This window comes from Solanum pennellii, chromosome 2 (genome assembly GCF_001406875.1).
Source record: "Solanum pennellii chromosome 2, SPENNV200".
NCBI classification, from domain to species: domain Eukaryota; kingdom Viridiplantae; phylum Streptophyta; class Magnoliopsida; order Solanales; family Solanaceae; genus Solanum; species Solanum pennellii.
In genome coordinates this window covers 29220063-29231912 of record NC_028638.1, presented here as the reverse complement: position 1 = coordinate 29231912, position 11850 = coordinate 29220063, and positions in this window count along the sequence as shown.

Sequence of the window (11850 nt, the reverse complement as noted above, 5' to 3'; positions counted from 1 at the left end):
AGTGGATTAAATAGAAATAGAAATATATGTGCTCTTGATATATATATATATTATTTACTGAACTTTATCTAATTATTACAATTCATAGTTGTTATAGGGAGGAGAGAGACAAAAAAGACTGGGAGAGAGAGGGCAAATAGTGGGAGAGAGGTGAATTGTATATGTATATCGTTTAGATAACTATATATTATACATATGTATTTGTTTATATGGCAAGAGAGATTGGGAGAGGGGAGAGAGAGGTGAGCGAGATTGGGGGAGGGAGGTGATGTCACGACCGGGGAGCACACCCTAGATGTCACACGACGTACTTGACCTCTCAGAAGTCTTGTACAAGCCTCTTAGCTTTCATTCATTACATAGGTATGAAAGTAGTGCGGAATTAAAACTTTTCATAACATAACGAATAAGAAACTCTTTTATAAAACTAAGGAACGAAGTCTCATCATCTCAAGTCATCTTAGACACGTCTTTATATCGTAGGGTCACGGCCCTTTATATTGAAAAGAATCATACTAAGTCTTATACAAGTCTTTAAAAGAAAGAAAACTAAACATAATATCCTCGCCTCGAACATATGAGGACGTACCACGAGACTTAAGAGAACTCTATTTCTCAAGCTTCGCCTTCTATAAATCTTCACTTGACTTCCACCTATACTTATAGAAATGTAGAAGAATATGGGTTAATATAAACATTGTACTAAGTATGACATTATGCATAAACATGCTACAAAAGGACATTTTAATTGGATCATACTTTCATGTTATTTTGGAAAAGCTTTATGATTTAAGTGTACAATACATTATATAAGTCATCATTAGCATACAAGGTAATACTCCCACCATTCTTAACACATAGCCATTTTCATTAAGAAATCCATTAGTCACTTAGAAACCTATTAGTCATTTAGAAAGCCAATAGTCATTTAGAACCTCCATCCAAAGTTATCCTAAGACTCACCTAGGTAAGACATGAAGAGACCGCCCATACACTCTCTTCACAGCTAGATGATCCTTAAGACTACAAAAGACAAGGATCTTCATCTCATATTAACAAGTCAACATTCATTACTTAGAAGAAACATTCATGCAGTTAAGGTCTTCACATAAAGATCATCCTCTAAGACAACCCCCAAGTTACACTAGTGCAATGTGAAAGTAGCATTCCATACTACTACTTCCACTTAGTGCTCCTTAGGAACCACCTTAGATTAGGCACATCACACTCATCATTTACATAGTCTTCATCAACATTGGACATATAATCAACATGCTTCATTAACACTAGTCATACATTCAACATGCTTCATTAACATTATACATAAAGTCAACTCACTTCATTAGCATCATATAGTAACTCCTTCATTCATTTACTTTACAAGGACACATCAAAAGTCCCTCCAAATGTCTACTTGTGCAATGAATAGATGGCGTCCCATTCCACCAACTACCCTAAATAGTACACCCTTTGGAAGACCTAGATCATTACGTTCGTTTTGTAGGAGTTGGCTTCAACCGACATAGACCATGAGATCTAGATACGGAATCCTGGTATTGACCTCTACCGGATGAGGGATCCCCACTTGCCTAAGGTAGGGTCATTTTTTAGTTTTTACATGGATCACCAATAGCTAGTCCTATGCGGACGCATAGTTAAGGGATAAGGAGATTGCTCCAAGTACTACATCTCAACTCACGAAGGGTACTCATCTCAAGGGGTACATTGGATACAACATCTCTACTCACGAAGATTATCCACCCCTTCTTCGAATCCTTTCGATGCTAAGCATAAGTCCTCACAGAGTTCTAGACCTTCATTACATTCATAAGCTATAGGTTAAGAGATTCTATTAAGTACTACATCTCAACTCACGAATAGTAACAATATCTAAAGGTTACTATTGAATACTAAATTTCAACTCACGAAGAGTATACAACCCTCAACCTGTCATTAATTCATTGGAAAGCTCTTAGGAATAGTGAGGTTGCTCCTAGACACTACATCTCAACTCACGAAGAGTGTCCATCCCAAAAATCCCCTTTTCATTCATTAGAGTTCTTTAGGAATGTTGAGGTGTCATTAGACACTACATCTCTACTCGCGAAGAGTGTCTACCCTAAATCCCTCATTCATTCATTAAGTTATATTGAGCAAACCCTTTCGGTAGACTCTCATTCATTACGTTCTCATTAGTTACATTCATTCATTTATTGCATGTGTAAGTATATGTGAGAAAGTCATTCACATAACCACCGTCATTCATATCATTAGATCCTAATCATGATCATACTACATTCATAATTAGTCACACACAAACATTTTTCACCTTCATATCATACTTCAAAGACTTAGCATCTTCAAGACACACAGTCATAACTTTATAAGACAATCTCCATACATATACTTCATAACATTACTTTACTTCACATTCAATGACTTCAAGGCCATAATCACAATTCACATATACATTCACATACATCAAATAAATACCGCCACCATAAATAGACCATACCAAACAAGATCAATTCAATAAGGCTAGAACAATTGAGATCAACTTACCCTTCATCCCAGCCTTGATCACCTTTACTCAATTCTCCAATAATTCATCATAATTAGACAAAATTAGCAGTAGATAACCACAATACAACATAGTATAATCATAATTCTAATGATATCTTATCATATTCATCAAACTTACTTCATAAGCCAAAATTAGAGAATTAGGATGATCATGGGTTCATGGAAGTTTTGATCATGAATTCATAAATCAACATTGAAAATATCATAATTAATCCATTAAAACCTTTAGATGCAAGAACCCATGCTTAGAATTCGAAATAGAAAAATTTAGGATCTAAAACCATCTTTGAAAAGCCTTTGAATTGGTTCCTTAAATGAGAGAAGAATCAAGGATGAATTACCATACCTTGTTAGAAGAAAATACAAGAAATTTGGTGAAGAAACCACTCAAAATCTTCAATCCTAACTCTACCTTGAGTTCAAGCTTCAATAGAGTCTTGAGAAAGTTTTTCTTCGGAGAGAGGTTTTGGTTTTGAAAAGTAAAGTCTAAAATTAGGTTTACGCTTATAAACTAACTCATAATACCTAAAAATAGATAAATAATTGTCCCCCAGTTAATTAGGACGTGGGGTAAATTTCCTAATTCACCTTTAGGTTGGCCGAATTGCAGACAGTGAACTGCAGGCTCCAAACGACAGACTCATCTATTGGGCGTCATTTGAATAACTGACTGTCTTGCAGGGCGTCGTTTGGGTCAGAGACTGAACTGTTGGGGGGCTAAGATCCCATAACTAAGTGTGGATCCATGCCCCCAAACGATGGGGCGTAGTATAAACTATTGTGCGTCGTTTGGACGGGTTTGGCAGTTTTCTTGCCAAGGCTTGGGTCCTCCTCAAGGACCCTTAGGGTGGTCCTTGGGGAGTCGTACCTGGACGTTCCGACCCTAGACATGACCAAATAGGTGTTAGGGTCCATTAATATCTATTTGAACACCAAACAATACATAAAACATGTGAATACACACTTTTACACACAAGACTAGTTTCTGAACGTCTTGGGCGTTCTTTGACGTTCAACTTCCTAACTCTTCAAGACTGACCTCCAAAACTATTCTTCATCATTTTAACACATCATTAACTCGTTATTAACTCTTTGAGCTCATGATAGGTTCTAGTTACCCTATTTCGTTTTGAGGGTTGTTACAGGTGAGCGAGATTGGGAGAGAGCCGAGTGAGAGAGGACAGAGAGTGGAGAGAGTGAGTTGTATATTTATATTGATTAGATAATTGTATATTATACATATGTATTTATATATTTTGGCGAATTATACATATACAAACGTGACTAATTATACAAACTCGAAGTCAGCCCACATAATTAATGTATAATGTCAGTCGGGAGTGATAATTGTATCAAACTATAGCTATGATGAGCAATTAAGTAGTATAAGTTTGCTCAACCGCGTAATTTTCTAAGGTGCTTTATTTATCCATACCGATAATTATACAACTGGACTTTCATTATTAGTAACTTATCGACAAACCCAAATAGTTCTAAATTCTATCACCTGAATCACATGGAAACATGGAACTAATATGCAAAAATATTTCTTCACACTTATCGACAAACCCAAATAGTTCTAAATTCTATTGCCTGACTCACATGGAAATATGGAACTCATATGCAAAACTATTTCTTCACAACCTTCTAACAGAGCAATACCATACATCAATATTAGTTAAAAACATAGGAGTACTAGTCCTGTTAATGACGTAAATTCGCACTTGAAAACGGCATAAAGGGGCGCCTTTACATACCTACCACGAATGAATTATCCCTTACCCTTTCAGTATGAAACAATATTCAATGAAAATTCAACTTTAGGCAGTTACACAACACATCCAAGTCAGGTCATCAATTTAACAAACACATGGTGGGCGTAAACTCAAGAGACATTATAATTGATCGGTGTTCATATATTCGACCTCTCATATTGTTAAGATGTCCCACATCGGTAGAGGGATAGGAATTTGATCTCCTTATATTAACTTTGGACAAATATCCCCTCATGAGATAGTCTTTAGGGTTGAGTTAGGCCCAGGTGTCATATCTTAACATGGTATAAGAGCAGACAGAGGTCCTAAGATTGAATCTTACCGCCACCAAAAAAAGGAATTTACACGTGCTTGACCCATGAAAAAGAATCAAGCAGCACGTGAGTGGGAGTATTGAGAATATAATTATAATTAGGGAAAAGGGTCAAATATACCCCTAAACTATTCGAAAAGATCTAAATATACCCTCCGTTTAAAGTTTGGTTCACTCATGCCCTCGCCGTCCAACTTTTGGTCCAAATATGCCCTTATGGGCGTTAGTTGACATGTTGGACATATCCAACTCATTTTTCATTTATTTAAATGCCACATGGATTTGCCATGTTTGACCTTACCACATGACATTTATATGAAAATGGAAAGATATTTGGACTCATATACATCTAATCCGACCCATAAATCAACCCACTTTCAAATAAATTATCCGACCGATTTTCAACAATTTTGTTTAATTTTTATTTTTTCAATAAATTTCGAAAATGAGTAATTGATTAATAAAAAAAAAGGAAGAATATGAAAAAAAGATAACTTTAACGCCAAAAATTCACAAATAATTATAGTAACCTTAAATTCAATTTAAACACTTATTTAAAATTTTCTATTTTTTCGATAAATCCCGAATATGAGTAATTGATTTATAAAAAATATGAAAAAAATATAAATTAACGCCAAAAATTAAAAAGTAAATACATTAACCTTAAATTCAACAATTTCAATATTTTTTTAATTTTTAATTTTTTCGGCAAATCCCAAAAATGAGTTTATTAACAAAAAATATGAAAAAATATTCACAAAATAAAATATAGGAAAAAATGAAATAAATATAAAATAAAAAAAACTGTTGAAATTATTGAATTTAAGGTTACTATATTTACTTGTGAATTTTGACGTAAATTTTTTATTTTGTTTTCATATTTTCCCCTTTTTATTAATAAATTACTCATTTTCGGGATTTGTCGAAAAAAAGTAAAAATTTTAAAAAAAATTGTAGAATGAAATGTTACTATATTTATTTGTGAACTTTTGGCGTTAATTTATATTTTTTTCATACTTTTCATTTTTTTTATTAATCAAATTATTCATTTTCGAGATTTACCGAAAAATTAAAATTTAAAAAAAAATATTAAAATGTTAGATTTAAGGTTACTATATTTATTTGTGAATTTTTGGTGTTAATTTTATATTTTTCATATTTTTCCTATTTTTTATTAATCAATTACTCATTTTCGGGATTTACCGAAAAAATAAAAATTAAACAAAATTGTTAAAAATGGGTCGGATAGTAAATTTAAAAGGAGTTGATTTACGGATCGGATTAGGTGTTTATGAGTCCGAATATCTTTCCATTTTCATATAAATGTCATGTGGTAAGGTCAAAATGACATGGCAATTCCATGTGGCATTTAAAGAAATAAAAAAATGAGTTGGATATGTCCAACATGGCAACTAACGCCCATAAGGGCATATTCGGACGAAAAGTTGGACGGTGAGGGCATGAGCGAACCAAACTTTAAACGGAGGGTATATCTAAACCTTTTCGAATAGTTTAGGGGCATATTTGACCATTTTTCCTTATAATTAATATAATAAAAGTGTGATCTCACTAACCGCTTAAACTTTTAGATGAGATGGTAACACACTTCCACACATATTACTAACAACAATATAATACATTTAAGTGACTACAACACATTAACAACCCACTCCACACACTCCTCACAAAATATTTGTTAACATAGATGAACTTGGACTCACGGCTTCCTATCGTCGTCCTTTGAGTCTTACCCATCGAATATAGCTAGAACATCACATACATGATAGAGGGGAACATGACCATACCTGACTTGACGAAAATACAGGCCCTTAAGCTCACATTAATCAAGGATAAAGTTGCCCCATTTATCCAAAGAGATACTTGTATAAATTCTTGGTTTGGTTGAAGAACCAACTTGTTTCTTGGTTGATTTCTCAACTAGGGATTTTGTAGAGGAGAGGGCTTGAAGAACCAGCAAAAAAGAGCTTCCAAAATAACTTAACAATTGTCTCTAATGAATTCAACTCGTACATATCTGTTTAAACATGTGTCAGCCATGTTCCCAGCGCGGCCAATTTATGCCTTTGTGTACTTCGTAGTAAAACAAACATATCTTTTTACTCCGAAGTCGTGTTGATGTGAGATTTTGTTCATTCAAAACTAGACTCAAATATCTCTAATTTGATATGTTATAGATGTTGGAATTAAGTAATTAGAAAAGTTAGTAGGAGGTTAGTTAAGTTGTTACAGTAAAGTAGTTAGTCATTTTCATGCTTTTCATACATGTATATATAGAGGTTAATGTAAAGCTCATATCAGTTTTAGTGAAATACAATTCACATATTTTTCATTTCATCTCCTCTCTAGAATGTTCTACACTTCTTCACTAAACTCAAACTCCATTAATGGAGGTTTTTAGTTCTGGTGCTTCCAGTTTCAACAATAGACCTTCTAACTCCATATATATTGGGAGATATATCTATCCCAAGTAAGACTACATACGAGATTACAAGAAATAATCTGCATCACTAAGACCTTCAACTTGTACTGAATATGATCAACCTCAGTATAACACCTATGTTGATGTAATATAAGTAATAATGAATATGATCATTCATTTAAAATCTTATTCTCCCGACAACTCATCAAAAACAACGTAAGACAAAAAGTATAATTTTTTTATGCGTACCAGTTAAGCTTAGTGAGTTAGTTGCCTTAAAATTTATGGGATATTACATGATCAAAAGTATAATAATTTTCTAGTGTTGTGACTTGAACAAACCTAGCTAACCAATTAATCTTTTCACTTAGATATCGTTAAAGTTTTTATATCTAACCTCCACTTTTAAATTTCAGTTACTTATATTTTAATACGTCGAAGTGACAGTATCCAACTAAAACATAATTCCGGAGTCTTTTGAAGACACTAGTTATAACAACATTATTAATCGAAAGACCTTCAATTAAGTACAATCAATGCATAGTTGGACAAATAGAGATTACGAGTCTGTTTGGATTGATTTAAAAGTTGGTCAAATCTACTTTTAAGTCAGTTTTTGACTTCTGAAAGTATTTGACAAATACAAAACATAATTTAAAATAAGTCAAAAATGACTTAAAATAAGTTACGAAATGTTTGGGAAGGTAAAAAATGACTTAGATAAGTAAAAAAAAATGACTTAAAATAAGTTAGAAGCCGAAAGTAGGTATCCCATACTTTTTTTTTAACTTGTCATTTCAGTTTGACTTTTTATTTTTGACTTGAAAACTACCTTTTTAAGCCAATTAAAACGAGCTCTAAAAATATAACTACTCAACTATAGAAAAATAATGAAAGATAGAAAGAAATAAAAAAGGCAAAATTGTATATAATGGCAAACTAATAAATCAAATTAATTGCTATAAACACCCTTTGATTTAATTGTGACCCGTAGCAAACTGTTTGTCAGTCACCTCTCTCCCTCAAACTCTCGCTCGCCACTCTCCTCTCTCGCTCCATATCTCGCTCGCTTCCTCTCACTTTTATACAAACACAAGTATATAAGATCTGTTTCTATTTGTATAAAGCAAGAGAAAATTGTATAAATACGTATATTTTTGTTCCCCTCTCTCCCCTCTCCTAGATCTCGCTCGACACTCTCCCTAATCTCGCTTGCCTCTCTCGCTTAAACAAACAGAAACGAAATGTATAAATTGTGTTTTTGTTTGTATAAAGCGAGAGAAAATTGTATATATACATGCAAATACATATATTTTCGTCCTGTACGCTTATAATTATACAATAAAAATACTCTCCTGCCCAGTTTCTTTTGCCTTTCTCTTTCTCGTTTTATACAAATTCAAATTGTATATAATTTCTCTCTTTCTTGTTTTATACAATTCGATTCAATTATATATTCCCTGCCCAAGTCTATTTTGCCTTTCTTTCTTTCTCATTTTATACAAATTCAAATTGTATATAATCGTTCTATACACTTATAATTATACAATTTATTTTATACAATTCTCTGCCCAATGTCTAATTCTCTTTCTCATTTTATACAATTCGCTTCAATTGTATATGTATAGCGAATTATACATATATATGTTTGCTATGGAGTACAATTATGCAAACTTTGCTATAACATACAAATATGAAATTTATGTTTGCTATATGTGAAATTTGCCCATAAAAAGAACTCGTATCGAATCTTTTGCCTTGCCCCATCACCATGACAATTCCTCACTATGTTCTTAGTCAAATCCCCTTCAAGTTGAATTTTCTTTCAAAACATATCTATTCATAAACTATTTATAAATCTAAAAAGAAAACCTTAAATGAAATATTATAAACCAAAACAAATTCAAAAATATATTATTCTCTTTATCTACTCTTAATTTTCACGTTACATTTTTTAAAAGTCAATTTGACTAACTTTCTAAGTAAAATTAGATTACATTAATTTGATATTTTAATAAAATATTTAGAAATTCAAAAATTAAACGAAAAGTACTTTAATTTGTAATTTTTGAATATCAATATAATGAGAAAATATATTGAAAAATATTTATCAAAATTATTATCATTTGACTCTATAAAAGAAAATTATAACAATTAAAAGTAGATGAAAATAATATGAAATTGGCCCGACACAATACGGACATGTCTCAGGGAACCAATTTTGTTTGGCTGCTCCTCTATTTGCTTTGATATTGACATGGAACCAAGTGTACTTGTCCCATGCTTTCAGTTTAATTAAATTTGAAAGTTTTGTTTATGTATTTGGACGTTAAATTGAAGGTTTGTTTATGTGTTTGGAATGATACTCATTTTAGTAAGATAACCATTTCCTATTTCTAATATAATGTAATATCCAATTTTCAGAATACGAAAAAATCCTGACTTCGTCATTGTATTCAAACAATGTATATACGGAAAAAAAAAACGTTATTAGAAGAAATAGTACTTAATAAAACTACAATTCACGCATGCATACACTCATTAAAGAAAAAAAGAAAGAAGCAGTGAGAAAACTCGAACAAGAAGTTATAACTTTTATACAAAGAAAACCTATTCAACAGAAGGCAATTAATAATATACAACTTGTATTCAGCAGAATCTACTAAATACACAATACCAAACGATCGCAGGTATAATCCAAACACTCTTTCACCAATATAAATGTGCGTGAATGGTTATTTTTTTCCTAAACCAAAATGTGTATGTACGAAACTGAGTGACTATTATTAACACAAGAACAACTTAAATGTTGATTTTAGAACAAGAAGTAAGAACTCTAAAGCCATCATTTTCCTTGATCGATCAAAATCACTTAATGGCCTGACGAATCACACTTCTGCAAAATTAACAGATGAAATCAACGCATCATAATCACATAACACACACAAATTAGAAAATGAGGGGAATTTATAAGAGCGACTTTAGTTTTTCAAATCAACAAATATTGTAATCTCGAAAAAAATAAAAAGACAAAAAATATCAAAATGGGAAAACGGGTGGTATGCTTGGCTCCTTATACGCCACCCACTGATCAGTCAATCAAAAAATTGGTGAATGCGTGTGGCATACAGGGAGCCAGGCACATCCTTCTTACACCTTCACCACTGCTAAGCAAATACCCCAAAATTTCTTGTTTTAGTTTCTCCTCTTCTTCTTTCTTTCTTAATGAAATGAGGGGAATATATATATATATATATGAAGAGTTAGAAATGAGAATATATAAAAGTCAATAATATATTAAAGTTTATTACCATATACATAATAATGTACCGTTACTCTACTTTCCTTACAATACATAAAAGTTCAAATTTTTGAAATCATGGAAAATAAAGGAAATATCATACCATAATCTAATGCTAAAGTTACTCTTATAACCACTACCACATAGTGATCGATTTGATTGAAATATCTCTACTGTTAATCAAACGTTTGAATTCACGGAAATTTTATTTATAGGCTTAGATAACTTTACCCCTAAAAGCTTAATGTGACATTATTCAAATTTAAATCAGTCGAATCAATAATTTTTGTATATCTGATAATGTCCAACAAAATAAAAGTATCAATAGACCCCCACCACTACTACCGACCCCTCCACCCATCTTTTTCTATCAAGTCCTAAATCCCTTTTTAACTTTTCACAAACCAAAAAGATCAGCTTCCACCAATGTTTTGATTAGGTAAAGTTGGGGAAAATAGATTGTTTAGACTCATTTTCATGATTCTTCCTTATTTCATGCTCTTCAAAAAAAATTTATTCTATTTTTCTAGCAATTTTTCTTACAAAATAGGGTGGAGGTCATTTCTCTATTTGGCCTGTTTTTTCATGAGTGAGATTCATTCTTAAAGTTGGTCACCTTTGTCAAAGAAAAGAATTGTTTTTTCCATTGCTCTTGAATGGTCGATCCATTAACTAGCAGTAGAGACATACCAAATAAATAAGATCATTAATCCATTTAGTAGCAGTAGTAGGAGTAGAAAAATACCAAATTAATGTTTAAATATTTAATTTCATATAGTGCATATATATAACTATAATCACTTGTGCACAATGACAGAGATAATTTTTACACTATTTTGCACTAGGGCATAACACATAAATACACTATTTTATTTGGCTTCAGCTAATATTTATGTTCTTTAATTTTGAGTGTGCACATTTAAATACTAAACATATATAAAATTAAACAAATACACACATTCGTCCTACGTAACAAATATATGTATAATATCACTTAAGACACAAAATTGTCATGTAGGACTCTATTTATAAAAATATGTTTATTTGTTTAATTTTATTTATGTGTACTTGTGTACACTCAAACTTAAGGACATAGATAACAATTATAGTCAAGTTAAAGAATATATTTATATATTACGTCGATTCAATAATCTAGGCCAATGTCTAGGTGACACGTGACAAGCATTAAATGTGAATGGACATGACTCCCTTCAAATGGTACAAAATAGTTCACCTACCTTTCGCTAAGAGATTCCAAAATAAATTTCGCTAACCAATTATAATTTATATCATATTTGATAAATGGAGGATCTATCTATATTGGGTAAAATGCAGCCAAGCATGTAAATAGAGATGGAGTTAGATGGGGTTAATAGCTTCGGACTAATTTAATAGTTTTTCGTAGATCTATATTTGTAGTAGAAAAATAATTAAATGT